At 37.9% G+C, this 15,195-nt stretch overlaps 1 long non-coding RNA gene across 1 annotated transcript; it reads left to right on the top strand.

Annotated features, from left to right (window-relative positions):
• Positions 1 to 6,171: 6,171 nt before the first annotated feature.
• Positions 6,172 to 7,400, top strand: LOC120289655. The gene is made up of 2 exons (XR_005547765.1): positions 6,172 to 6,963; positions 7,086 to 7,400. It is a non-coding gene; the product is annotated as an uncharacterized LOC120289655 (long non-coding RNA).
• Positions 7,401 to 15,195: the final 7,795 nt, after the last annotated feature.

Here is a 15,195-nt window from a genome sequence, read left to right as displayed (position 1 = left end):
CACAGGTTTATCATCAATCAAAGTAGGGGGTATATAAGAGAGATCATACCCTTTCACAACCGTCTTGGTGACATTGGCCTAAGAATGAGTAGGAGGGGGTTTAGAGCCCCTTGGTTGTTGGGCATGGGCCTGAGGAGGATCTGTGACGGGCCTACCTCGACTCCGTTCCCTTCTACCATCCACACCTTGAGGGGCCTTGGATGGGTCTGAGTGGCCTTCCGTCTAGCCTACATCTACATCAGTCGAGGGGCCAAGTTCTCTACAGAAGAACGCCGGGCACAGGGTTGAGCAGGGAAAGTGGAGAGCCTACTATGGCTACGGCCACGTCCACCAACAACAACTTGGTGGGCTTTGCCAGACCCCACCTGGCCTTCACACACAGAAGTCAAAGGGGCCGAAATACGTGTAGACAATTCCATGGTGAAACCCACGAAGCCCTAATTGAAGCTAGACATTGAGGTGCGTAGGGGGCGTACCAGGGGAAAAGCTACAGTGGAGGTGTAGATCAAGTCAAGACGTGTCTGGCCTCCAAAGGATAGTGCCGACGGACGGCCGAATCGCTTGGGATCAGCAAATCCCACAGCAGATGAATAGTAGACACGCGCCCAAGCTTTGGGAGAGAAGGATGAACAGTAACCTGAGAAAGTGCAAATGGCCATGGCCTAATCCATTCTTGATTTGAGGATTATGACGGAAATTATATACGACCGGAATTGATCGATGAATTTCCCCCAAACAAACAAAAAAATAAATGAAATATGAAACATTAATCATTGATCAATTAAGCACTCTTGGGAACTTGCTTAATAATAAGAATGAGGAAATTTCATGTAAATACCATCTTATAAGGTTTTGTTCACGAGGATTTCCTAAATAGTCATTCCAAAAATATAAAGTTCGAAACAACTCTTAATTTGAGGATTATGACTCTTGCATTTTTTTTTCTTTTGTCAAATCAACGACATATAAGATCGCTTGTGTAAATATTTTTTACTAGCAGAGTTTTCTGTAGTTACTGTTAGTGTGAATCCATCTGAAAAAGCGAAAAAATTGCTGGAGACTCCATCTTTCTTGCCTCTGATCATGTACGAGAAGCCTGTCAAAAACAGAAAGAGGAAAAGAAAACACAAATGTTGCGGGGCCAATGTTGTCTCCATGAAAGATTCCAGCCACTCCTTTCTCCATGAGCTGCCCTCACATTCTTTTACGGATCGGTAACGCTTTGGCAATCAATCAAGATTAGATTAAAGTGTCTGACTAGTAGCTAGATTATCAAAGAGAGAAATTAATTACACGGGCAATCATCAAATTTGACTTCCTTAATAAGAAAGATCTAAAATGTGTTATTAAACAAGAAAGAATTGTACGAGAATGATTGGCTTTTTTTCTAATGTCGGATTTCAAAAGAAACACCGCCAGTGCAAAAGAAACCCTCGACGAACGGATTTCAAATGTTGGCATGTGACGATTACTTAGTGTGAAAATATACACGTGTCATGATAGTGAAAATGCAGTTTATGTGATGGATAAAACTTCATGGCGGTGAAACACGGTGTGATTGGACGATCATGATTGCCCACGAATCTCGTCCTACTTCTCACCCTATGTGCATATATTTCACTTTTGATTGATTGATTATATTTTATTTCATCCCACTTGATATTTTTGTCATATAAAACACATTCTCTATTATCATCGCGGCAATGGAAAAAAAGAAGATATTTTTGCCTGAGGTTTATGTTATCAACGTCAAACTAAGTCCAACTTTTGATCCGGCCTTTCATTTTCTCAGCTGTGTCTCTCTAGTAAAGTCCAAAATTTAATCAGATCAGCCTCATCCGCTAAACAAATCAGAAGTCATTTTCTCCTAAATTTGGAAAAGTAGCATTTCCATTTCAATTCTTGGCTAAGAAGCAGCACTTCATAACTGCATTGATATTTATCTCATTTACATTTTGTTCCATGTGAATTTGACATTAGCCCATTTTTATTTAGTTGGACCATTACTGTACTTCTCATTCATGGATCATGTTAAGTAGAGAGCTATTGTTATAGTATATGGAAGGGACTATGTCGATTATTTGAATACAACCGACATAACTCACATTAGTTTTCCCAAAATTCTTGTTCTAGTATTGGAGGCCTAGGTTCTCTTGAAATATCCTATTCACATTCTTGTTGCTGCTTTGTTCTCTCTCCAAGATAGGGAAGCATAAATATTAGTCTGCAAAAGGGGATCCGAGCTCTCTACACAGACTAATGACTCGAATCTTTCTCACCTGCACGTCATAGGACCGTTTCGCCAGAATTGGAGCCGAGTCCAATGTCAGATGGAAAAATTATGCACGATCAAAATTTGGTCAATTTCTACAAATTATTGTCTGGAAAAAAAATCCCACATAGTGTATATTCCCCTTCAATACCCCACTCATCTACCCAAAACCTGAGTGTCAATTTTGAACCATACAGCCACCCACGATCCGGACTTTCTTTCTTTCTTTCTTTGTTCAAAACCCACGATCAGGACTTCATTTTTCACAAATATAGTTGACATGTCAATTTCAAAGATGACTTGGACTTGAGCAAGTCCTTAAACGGCTCCACCTTAAATCGGGCATCCCAGGGTGCCCAGTTAGCCCCAATAAGGGGTTTAACTGAGATTACGGGATAACGTCCCCATTGGGCTTCCCCGCCAACTCCTCCAAAGGGAGGGGAGCTCACCTTGGATCCCTGTGAAGCCCTTCTCCTAGCATACTAGGCTGGGTTCAGGGAAATGAAAAGGCCCGGGTAGCCCCCACGCGAGAGGGCCATGTCAATTTCAAAGAGGACTTGAAAAAGTAAGTCAAGCATGACCAACGACTGAGACTTATGTGACTCTGCGCAATTCACTCATCATCCCCCACGGGGCACGCTAAGCTGACTGAAAAAGGGGAAAGACATTTCGTCTTGCAAATATATCATCAATTTCAAAGAAGACTTGAAAAAGTAAGTCAAGCATGATCCATGATTGAGACTTCTGAGTTTCTGCACAATTCACTCATCATCCCCCACGGTACACGCTAAGCTGGCTGAAAAAGGGGAAAGACTTTTTATTTTGCAAATATGTCGTCAATGAGAAGGACTCATTCTCCGTAAAACGCGGTCCAACTATAATTGGAACTGTCTTCGATAGAGGCTTTTGGGGAGCGATCTTCCAATCTATAAGTATAGCCATCAATCTTTTAACAGTATGCAGATTTGAACCATCTCGCACCTCCCAAAACCCAACATCCCCCAAATCATGGTTTCTTCCTTTTTGTCATCCACCCAGTCTCCTTTAGCTATCTTCTTCTTCTCGCTCTTTTTGGTAGGCACCACTTCATTTATTGGTGCAAGCATTTCTGCTTCCTCCACTTCTTTCTCCACTATTAACATGACTAATAATAAGGATGGAGCAGAGGCTCTCCTGAATTGGAAATCTACTCATGACAACCGTAGCTGGTCTCTCCTCTCTTCATGGCATGATGACAATCCTTGCAGCTTTTCCGGTGTTGCTTGTGATGACTTTGGAGCCATTACCAATCTAAGTCTTTCCCATCTCGGCTTGAGAGGAACTCTAGATGGCCTCGACTTCTCACACTTAACCAGTGTGGTCAGCTTTGAACTTGCCCACAACTCGATCTATGGCTTCATTCCCTCAAGTATCGGTAACCTTTCCAAACTCAACTGTCTTGATCTTTGCTTCAATGAACTATCTGGTCACATTCCTCCAAGTTTAGGTATGCTCAAGAGTCTTCATTATTTGTACCTATATGCAAACAACCTAAGTGGACATATCCCTCAAGAGATTGGACAGTTGGATTTTCTTTCGAGACTTGATTTTTCCAGGAACAAGTTCATCGGTCCTATCCCTATTTCATTGGGGAACTTGAGCAACTTGATTCATCTTTATCTATGGGAAAACCAACTTTCAGGGCCCATTCCTGCTTCTCTTGGAAAATTAGGCAATTTAACTGAATTAAGCATTTACCACAATTATATTTCCGGTTCCATTCCAAGAGAAATAGGTGACTTGAAGAATTTGAAAATTCTTTACATATGGCAAAATGGACTTTCCGGACCCATACCTTCAGAAATCTGGAGGCTCACTTCTCTTATTACACTTGATCTAGCAATTAACAATCTCAATGGCTCAATTCCTAGTTCCATTGGAAACTTGATAAGTTTATCTTCTCTTCACCTTCAAAATAATGAACTTTCAGGACCCATACCTTCAGAAATCGGGAGGCTCACTTCTCTTCAAAGTTTACTTTTTTCATTTAATAATATGACCGGTCAAATCCCTGCATCAATTGGAAGCTTGGCCAATCTAACTGAATTGGACCTTGGCAACAATAAATTCTTCGGTTCCTTGCCTTCCGAATTCAATAAGTTAACACGGTTGACTTTTTGCAACTACATGATAATGACCTAGAGGGGGAACTACCAGAAGATGTATGTCTAGGGAGATCACTGCAAAATTTCACCATCTCCAATAATCATTTCACGGGTCCCATCCCTACGAGCCTAAAGAACTGCAGCACATTAATTAGATTGAAGCTTGACAAAAACCAACTCACTGGAAACATAACAGATGCTTTCGAAATATATCCGCATCTAAATTATATGGACTTGAGCCACAATCATTTGAGAGGCGAACTTTCATGGAAATGGGAGCATTGTCGTAATTTGATGAGCTTAAGGATATCGAACAACAACCTCTTTGGTGCGATTCCCGTAATATTTGGAAGGATGGCTCAATTACAGTTATTAGACCTTTCTTCAAATAATTTGAGCGGGGAGATTCCAAGGAAATGGGAAACCTATTAATGTTGTTAGAACTCGACCTAAGCAGCAACGCCATCACGGGAAATGTCCCCATTGAGATTGGGCTTTTACCTATTATGATGCATCTAAACTTAGCATCAAACAATTTGAATGGATCGATACCGGTGTTGCTAGGCTCATGCAAAAGCTTGTTGAGCTTGAACTTGAGCAAGAACAAATTTCGGAGAAGCATTCCTCCTAAGATAGGTAACATACAATCTCTCGAGATTCTTGATCTGAGCTATAATATTTTGTCAGAACATATACCAAGAGAGCTTGTGATACTGAGATACTTGCAAATTCTAAATATCTCCCACAATAGCCTATCTGGTTACATCCCACATGCTTTTCATGATATGTTGGCCTTGACTTCTATTGACGTATCCTACAATTACCTAGAAGGTCCTCTCCCTAATGTCAAGGCTTTCAATGAGGCTCCATTTGAGGCAATTAAGTATAACAAAGGGCTTTGTGGAAATGTTGTTGGTTTACCGAATTGCACTTCTGTCGGGATCAAGAAACGTAATCAACATGCTAGAGCCAGAATCATAATTATTCTCATTATCTCATTGTTGGGGCTTCTTTTTCTCTCTTGTGCCTTGATTGTTGTTGTTTTTGCAATCATCAATCATCGTCAAAGAAGGATTATGAAGATAAAAAATAATGAACGGGTAAATGATTTGGATTTCATGAGTATTTTGAGTTATGATGGCAAAGTTTTCTATAATTGAATTATTGAGGCCACGGAAGGATTTGACTCCAAGTACTATGTGGGTGAAGGAGCATATGGAATTGTTTACAAAGCCGAGATATTAGAAGGTCAAACGTTTGCTATCAAGCAAACCTTGTCATCCTGAGAAGATACTGAGATTGTTGATTTGGTATTATTTGAAAAGGAAATTCAAGCCTTGACAAATATACGTCATCGAAACATTGTGAAATTTTATGGCTTCTGCTCCCATCCCCAACGCTGTTTTTTGGTGTATGAGTACATGGAAAGAGGAAGCTTGAGAACAACTTTGAAAGATGATTAGAGAGCCATAGAATTTCAATGGGACAAGAGGATAAGCGTGGTTCGAGGAGTTGCGGATGCATTGTCCTATATGCATCACGAATGTTCTCCTCCGTTGATTCATCGAGACTTGACTACTAACAACATTTTATTGGATCGTGATTATGAGGCTCATGTTTCCGATTTTGGCACTGCAAGACTTTTGAGGCCAGATTCATCAAATTGGACGGCTATTGCTGGTACCATCGGGTATATTGCTTCAGGTACTTCACGAACTTTTGTTCAAATTTTGATGGCATTAGGTCTCTTGCTTCTATTATTGAAAATTTACTAGTTTAGTGTAGTTCATTAGTTATTTAAACGTATCATGGAAATTTTGGTGTATTTATTTAGAGCTTTCAAGTTCAGTCTTGATGAAAATGCTTTTCGATTTTCCTCATAATTAAAAATTGGCAAATGAGAAAAAGATCATAATCAATCCATTTCAAGGATATTAAGTTTGCATTACCTAGAAGATGCCCGTATTTTAAGGGGCGAACAAATTTTTTATATTTTTGCCAAAGCATAAACTCCCATACTCAAATCAATGTTGTAGGAGTTGATTAAGTTGAAATCTGTACTTGTAATCGTCACACGTCACATCATGGGAATTAATGTTGTCGACTTGAATACAACTTGTAATCGAGATTAAAAAAACAGTGGATTCTCCGCTTGTAGAGCTAGCTCATTCCATTGTTCCTACCAAAAAGTGCGATGTGTATAGTTTTGGAGTCATCGCATTAGAGACAATCATCGGAAAGCATCCAGGAGACCATATCTCTCGAGAATGTTCATCGTCCGCCCAAGCTGAGTCAATGATGTTGAAGGATGTGTTGGATCAACGTCTCTCGCCTTCTAGACTTGGCCTTCGAGATGCGCAAGACGTGGTCTTGATTGCCAAGCTAGCGTTCAAGTGCTTGCAAGACGATCCGAGGCTTCGACCTACCATGCGACAGGTCTCACGTGAGCTTTGCTTTCAAGTACCCCTGGATATGCCACTCTCTGCAGTAAGCTTAGAGCAACTTCGTGATCTTAACGTCAAAAAATTTGGAGCATTTCAGGAGATGGTAAGATTTGAAGTTTTCATGTGCTTATTCTATTTGGTTTTCAATTATAATGATGATCGCCTTTTGAATATCTTCTTAGTTCTCACTAAGCCCAGCCATGTGATTATTTATTTTCACTGCAGAGGTAGCTTCTCTATGAACATCATAGGAATAGTGCGATGCTTATAGTTTGAAGTCGTGGTACCAGAAATAATTATGGGAAGACTTCTGCGGAGATCCCATTTCACAATTATTTCCATCCTTTTACCGAGTGATCAGGAAGTGAATTTGCAAAATGCAGTGGATTGACATCTCTTGCCTTCTCTGATATGAGATGTAAAGAACATGTAGTTTCTGTTGCTGTAAAAGATAATAGTACTAGCAATATGTGAACTTTTATTGATATGCAGTGTCATATTTGAACTTTCGGTTGATTCAATTAAATCAATTTTGAGTAATGTTCACCACTGTCCCGAAACTTTTAATTAGTCCAATTAAATCCCTATTATATCTTAATATGTTTATGTCAACCTTTCATTAATTAATTTAAATGAAATACAGCCGGTGGAGAAAACTGTGTGGATTCCCAGCGTGTCAGTTGACTTGAAATAGCAACACTGTAATACTTTATTTTTTTCTTTTGAAGCATAAAGAAAAATCCTCCCTCATTCTCCATCAGACACCATTTCGGCTAAAAGCTTAAAAAAGAACAAGACCCCATTATTCATATTAAGTAAGTGGTTTTGTCGTAGTGTTGATTTTTATCCTCTCACTTAGAACTAAGGCCTCATTTGATAGTCGGGATAAAATTCGAAATAAGATAAAATTATCTTATCTTGCGTTTGGTGCCTACTCAAGCAAAGATAAAATCAAATATAATAGGGATATAGCCCAAATAAAATTATCCCATGAGAAAGGTGGGATAAGAGCAGATAGGATTTTTAATATCCATAATAGGAAAAAAAAAATTTCTCAATTAACAAACTTTTAAATTAATAAAATAAAATTATATTTCGATGTAAATAATATTTAAATTCTAATATAAGAAATTCAAATAATAAAAAATAAAAATTTAGTTTTAAAATTTAATCTTGTTATTATTTATGTATTCTAAGTTAATTCTATCTTATAATATTTATATATATTTATATTTAATACATATTTAGTATTTTAGGTATATTAGTATAGTTTACTATTTAATAAAATTTTATTTGAGAACAATGGAAGGGAAAATGAAATAAAAAGGAAAATAATTTTTAAAAAAAAAGAGAGGAAAAAAGGCAAATAAAAATAAAATAGGCAAGAGTGTCGCGAGAGAATTTTTTTGTCTCTATTTGTGAACTTTGATATTCATTTACACCGATGTGCCGTTTATATCAAATAATGTATATGATATAATATAAATATACCCGACTTTATTTGTGGCATCCAAAAATTCAAAGTCAAGCCATAAGGTGTGTTAAAATCTCTAATTAGGTGATACAATTTCTATGGCTTATGCTTTAGCCATTAGTCTTTTAATTAGATGATTTGTGCATATGATTGTGAAAATTTAAATTTGGTAGATTAATAATCTATGCTTGGCCATGTACTTTATAAATTAAATTTCAATAAACAAGATGCCCCAAGACTTTGACCAAGATGAAAATTGAAATTTAAAAATATTTATAGAAGAATCTTAAAAAAAAAAAAAAAAAGAGGAAAAAGTCAATTTTGGGATGGGCCTTAGGCCCATTGGCCGAAGCCTTGATGGGCCAAGCTAGTCGGCCCAATTAGGCCCACTAAAGGGGGCTGTCGCTGGCCCAATAGAGGCCCAAAAAGAGTTGCCGGATGGCCCAACTCCAAGGCCCATGATGCATGAGTTGTAACAAGTGGCACAAAGAAGGCCATGCATTGGCCATGGTTAAGGCAAAGCAATCATTACAAATGATGAGAGTTTGGGGGTATAAGAAGGAGAGAGAGAGAAGGGTGGCCGGTCATTTGCTCGCCCAAAGAGAGAGAGAGAGAGAGAGAGAGAGAGAGAGAGAGAGAGAGAGAGTTGTGTGAGAGAGAGGGGGAAGCGGCCGAGAGAGAGAGGAGGAGGGAACCGCCGTCCGTCCGCCGTGTGCTGCCATGTTCGCCGCCTTACGCCGTCAACCGACCGGTCTAGAGGCAAGTGGGAGTCCTCTAGCTTCTCTTGCATGCTTGTATGTTGTTTTCATGTTAAATTCTTGGGTGTTAGATGAGAAATACCGAAGCATGGATGAGTTGTGTGTGAATGGTGTGACTGTTCTTGCTCGGATCATGTGAGTCAGAAAGTTGTTTGAGCTTGCATGTGTGTTTAGAGTCCCATTTTGGCTTCGATTTCTTCATGAGAGTTGTAGCTAACATCTTGAACTACAACATACTGAAATTTCGTGGAAAATTATGGAGATTTGAGGGGTTAAAGTCTCGTCCTACGGAGACCTCAGATCTGGAGAGTTTTTACTGACCTCTTGCTGGATTTGTGGTTGCATGTTGGTTTTTGTTGAGAATATCTCTTTTATTTCTTCATGAAAGTTGTAGGGGATATCTTAAAATACAACATACTCAAATTTTAAGTGAAATTAACAAGTATAGCCTAGTAAATCAACTAGATCTTGAAGACGATGATTCTGGTGATGTATTCCGAGACACCCGAGACTTCAAGGACCTAAATGGTGACTATATTCTGGTTATTTGACCTAGATCTCTTCATGAAACTTGTATAGGACATCTTGATGTATAAAATATCCAAATTTCAGAGGAAACTAAAGATAATAGGTAGGTGAAATCTCAATATTTCGGAGATGTGTATACTGGACGATGCGGTAATGGATCCAGAAGTTTCGTGAGACTGTATAAAATAATATAAAAATAATCTGGCTTGGAGTTCCCCATGAAATTTGTACGAAAATGTCTTGGCTATAACTCAGTAATATTTCATAATTTTTGGAGGCCATATGGATATTTTAAGTGAATTTATTCGAAAACCGTGCGTTCTGGTTTCATCCGAGAATCATAGGATGTTTTGTGAAAATAGTGAGAATTGTGTAAAATTCAATTTGGCCACGAATTTTGCATGAAATTGTCATCCTATTGGTTTGTTTAGTGATTGCTTGAATTTTTATAATTTTTGGGAATTTATAGATATTGAATTTAATATTTATTTAAAAATATATAATAATAATAATAATAATAATAATAATAATAATAATAATAATAGTAATAATAATAAAATGGATTATTTTATTGGCCATAAATTTCATAAATGATTACACCATGTAGCATGTATGATAAGATATTGGTGTATGTATGACATTGAATTGTGATGCATGTGTGAATCATATGCCAAGTATGACTTGCTTGATGTCATGCCATATGCCATGTTAAATTGAGATCAAAATAATGGTAAATGTGGATAATGATAAGTGAGGAGGTGGTTGTGGTGGAGGATAATGCCGGAATGTATGGAGATGCATTGCCGGATGGCCACGGGAGATTCGGGATGCCTGGAACGTGGGGTGCCGGAAGCCTGTCGGAGGTTTCGCTCGAAGGGAATGCCTCGCGATGCCAGGATTTGGGGTGCGGGATGCCCGGCCAGGGAGTGTAAATGCCGGAAGCCCTGTCGGAGGTTTCTGCCCGAAGGGAATGCCTCGTGATGCCAGTTGGGATGCGAGATGCCCGTAATGTGGGGGGCCGGATGCCTGGTGGCCTGGGATGGCTGAATGCCAGAAGCCTCGAAGGTCTTTGCTTGAGGGGATGATGAAATTGATGATTTGAGGAATGGGTGATGTGGTGATCAAATTGAAAGCTAAAAGTGGAAATTAAACCATGGCATGATATGCATGATGATGATGATGATGATGATGATGATGATGATGATATGTGATGTGAAATAAGGATGATCACCCATGGCATGATATGCATGATGATATGCATGAGGATGATGATGATGATGATATGTGATGTGAAATAATGATGATCACCCATGGCATGACATGCATGATGTGCATGATGATGATATATGATATGGCATGATGATATGCATGATGATATGCATGAGGATGATGATGATGATGATGATGATGATGATGATGATATATGATATGGCATGATGATATGAATGATGATATGCATAATGATGATAATGATGATGATATATGATATGGCATGATGACATGTGTAATGTGATGATGTCATGATGATGACATATATGATATAATGATGCCATGATGATGATGACATGTGTAATGTGATGATGTCATGATGATGGTGACATGTATGATACGATGATGATACACATGTATGTATTATAAATTGATATGATGATGCATGATAGTATGCGCATGGCTTCAAGGTAAGTAACGCCTGCAATGCATGTATGATTTGCATGATGCATTAAGTTGTTATTGGATTCCTTATCTGCTGAGTGGTTGTACTCACCCCTTTGGAGACTAACATTTCAGATTAGCAATATGTCGCTTCCTGCCGTCACGCGTGGTGCATTTTATGGGTTACCGTCCGACGTCAAGGTAGAGTGTGAGGAGTTCAGCTGTCCTTCTGTACCTGGACTCACCTACATACGTGTGCGCTGTTTTGTCTCGTACGACATAGGCTTGGTTGGGGGCCCGATTGTCCAAGAGTTTGTTTCCATCCCCGTTCACCGCGATGGGGTGATGAGAGGGATGTTGCCACCGCCGCCGCCTGACGCACCGGACTGGGTGTGAGGCCTGTGTGTGACGAGTAGGAGCTGTTTCTTTTTGGATAGTTAGCCGACACATATGATGGGGTTGTGCACATGTGATATAGAGGGTCGAGGGTTCTTTTTGAGGTTTTAGGCTGGACATGGCTGAGTCCTAGCTTTTCCTTTTGATGTACCGACCCAAAAAGAAGTCCCATCTTGAAAATATATGTAAATAAAGTGTTGTGACTTGTCTATAAAATTATGGTGGTTAGTGGTGTGTATTTGTATCATGGTTGGTAGGGGAGAGATGGTGATGTTTTAATTTGCTTCTGCTAGTGAGTTGCGCTGGGACCGTTTTGTTTTTAAAAAAAAAATGTGTCTATGAATTACGACGCATCTTCCAAGGAGAAAGGTAATAAGGTGTAACATTGGCACTGGTGGCGACCTACGAAGGGTTCGGGGTGTCACATTATTATTGCGATTCGTCAAATAATGGATAGAATATAGCAAAATATCTAAATTTCATATCCTATACTATCCAATCTTATACTGGATAGAAATCTAGATGATTAAATATAGCCTAATAGTTTATATAACTATTATTTGTGCCCAACAAATCTCGTCGGGGTCCCTAACCCGCTTCATGTTGCCTAGAGGCAATCGCCATAGTATTACAAGTGACAAGGGTTGCAATATTTCAATTTTTGTTGCTTTCCTTTGTCGAAATTTGTATGTCTTTTTTATTTAGTTTATATTATTTTTCACAAAATCTTATTTTCCTTTTCTTTATTTATATATATTTATCTTGTTTTAAATTTATTAGAATAATTTTCTAACAAATTTAAAACTATAAGCTATGTAAGATGACACGTCATCACCTCGCCTTTGGAATGAACTTTTGTGAGTTTGCTTGACCGCAGTTGCAAGCTCTCCAAAGCTCGTACCTCACATGACAGTAGAATTTGTTGTGACCCAACCTCGACATCGTGACACATCTTGATCGACAATTTTAAGGTCAAAAGGAAACTGGATGTAAAATCTAGATGACCAAAAGGATGGCATAATAGCCCTCTTGATTGATGGTTTTAAGATCGAAAGGAAACTGGATGTAAAGGTGAGTTTAAGGGTATTTCGATTAAGTAGCCCTCCTAATAGTATGTCTTCGCCTATAAGGATTGCATCACTTCATCCTTTGGGGTACTGCTATATCAAGTATACTAAATCATGATTATGAACATTTTCCTAAGGTTCATACCCCTCACGATAGGTTTATTAAAAGTTATAATTATTTAAGACAACCTAAAAAATAAGACAGGAGTCGTCACTAGCCTCGTTTTTGGGGGTCAACTAAAAAACCCAATCAAGAGTTAGGAATTATCCCTCAATTTTTATGCAATTGGATATCTAGGTTCGGAGACTGGGTTACACTAATATTTCTATAAGTGTCTTTCAGTTCCTAATAGTATGTCGTGTTTCCTATGGTGATCATTCATGTCTTTTTACTTTTTCGGGTCAATAATCCTAAACTAAGTGATCACACGTGGATGTTCATTTTCGTCTTTTATTTCTAAGAAAGATTAAAAAAAAAAAAAAAAAAAAAGAGCACTCGCTTGATTTAAAGTACAAGGCAGTAAGTAAACAATCAAGTAAAACAATAAATCTATCATGCAATCCTAAAACTTTAAAAGAAATAAAAGAAAATGAAAGGAAAGAACCCACAAGTTGTTGGGTGTTTATACAAATAAAGGAACCCAAGACATGTATAAGGGATGATTAGTACAAAAATATGGTCGGAAGAGACATCAACTTTCATGGTCTTGATGTTTTGATGATCTTCAATCTCCAAGGACCTAACCTAGTCCAAACCTAAAATTAAGCTAGGTACGTACAATGAAAAGAAACATCCATACATGACAAAATAGACATGGAATTAAAATCAATCAATCAACTAAAACATGGCTCAAAATTAATCAAATTTGAGCCTTGGGGGTGGGCCTTTGCAATCCATGCGTAGGTCCCTCTAAACATCTACCCAATTCATTTTCATGACTTATAGCCATTATTGACCATTTTTGTTTTTGTATGGCCAATAATGCTTATAAATCTCTAACAAGATGTTCTAAGTGAATCCCCAAGATTTACCCCCACGGTACCAAGCATTGCATCTAACATACATCTAAAATCCACATGCATCAATACAAATTAAACACAGGCAAGACTTTAAGCCTTATTTCTCAAACAATCAAACAATTGAATGAACCATCGGAGGGTCAATTACTCAATGATCACGTGCCAATCACAAACACAAAAATTTCAAATGAATGGCATGATTTCGTGCCTGAGTGGTCCATGTGATACTTCAAAAAATGAGTTTGAAATTTTGAGAAAGGAAAATAAGATTTTGGACAAAGGATTATCTTAGTTATGAAACATATTTAATTACCAAAGCTAATTTGGTACGCATATCATGTACTCACAAACATCACAAGCATTTTAAATATGATCTAAACTTTGATAATCTCAATGTCAAATCAAACATTGGAAAATTTTTGGGAAAAATTAAAGACAAGGAACGTCTTGATTATAGAACGTACGTAAATGTCTAAGTTAGTCTAGGGCTTGCACATCATGCACTCATAGACTTCATAAACATTTTAGATACGATCTAAAACCATGACAATTCTTTTCTCAAAACATAGTGTTTGAAAGATTTTAAGCATTTGATGTCAGAAATAATCACATGAACCAAAGCCATCTTTGATGTGCAAAGAAACAATGTTTCAAATCAGTTTCGGAGAAAGTGTGATCAAAAGACCATTTCATTTATTGAAAATTCTTGACAACAAAGATCAAAGGATTTCAAATGGATTTCATGAAGATGTCCAACCCTAATTTCACACACAAGTTACCCTGAAAAATTCCTAACATGAATTCACAATAAGAATTTACAACAAAGCATCACAAATGGGGCAAAGATGATCAACAAAATTGGGAAGAACCGATTGATTAATTGTCCTTGAGAAAATTACGCAGCATGCATAACATGATACGCAACAACTTTCGAGAAGAAAATTTCCTAAGAAAAGCTAAGCATGATTTTATAAAAATCTAATGAGGCACCTCATCGCATCAGGAAATTAACAAGACAACAGAATATCAAGTCATCACAAATGAGATTTACCCCATCAAGTGAGGTCTAAAAATCATTAAATTGCATCACAATGAGGATAAAAGAATGACAATCAAACTTCGTAGAGGGTCTAACTCAAGAATCCTTACTGAAAAATTGGTCCAAAGATAACAAAAGCCTGCCTAATCGGGGGTAAAAACAAGATTCCGAATTTAATCCTAGGTCAGAATTCTAATCTAGCTTAGAAAAATGGAAAATTGGTCTAACGGTGAGCAAATTATGTGAAACTAGGTGACATTCGAAAGGTCTGAGCATATCTTACAACTTTCTAGAAGGGTTTGGGTTCAATCGAAGTCAATTTGATGCTTTAAAGCTGACGTTTGTGGAGGTGTGCGCATCAGTCATCAACAAACTAGAACATAGCATGCATTAAATGAGT

This window comes from Eucalyptus grandis, chromosome 11 (genome assembly GCF_016545825.1).
Source record: "Eucalyptus grandis isolate ANBG69807.140 chromosome 11, ASM1654582v1, whole genome shotgun sequence".
Lineage (NCBI taxonomy): Eukaryota > Viridiplantae > Streptophyta > Magnoliopsida > Myrtales > Myrtaceae > Eucalyptus > Eucalyptus grandis.
Note: the sequence above shows the minus strand (reverse complement) of the source record. Positions and strands in the feature narration are given on the sequence as shown.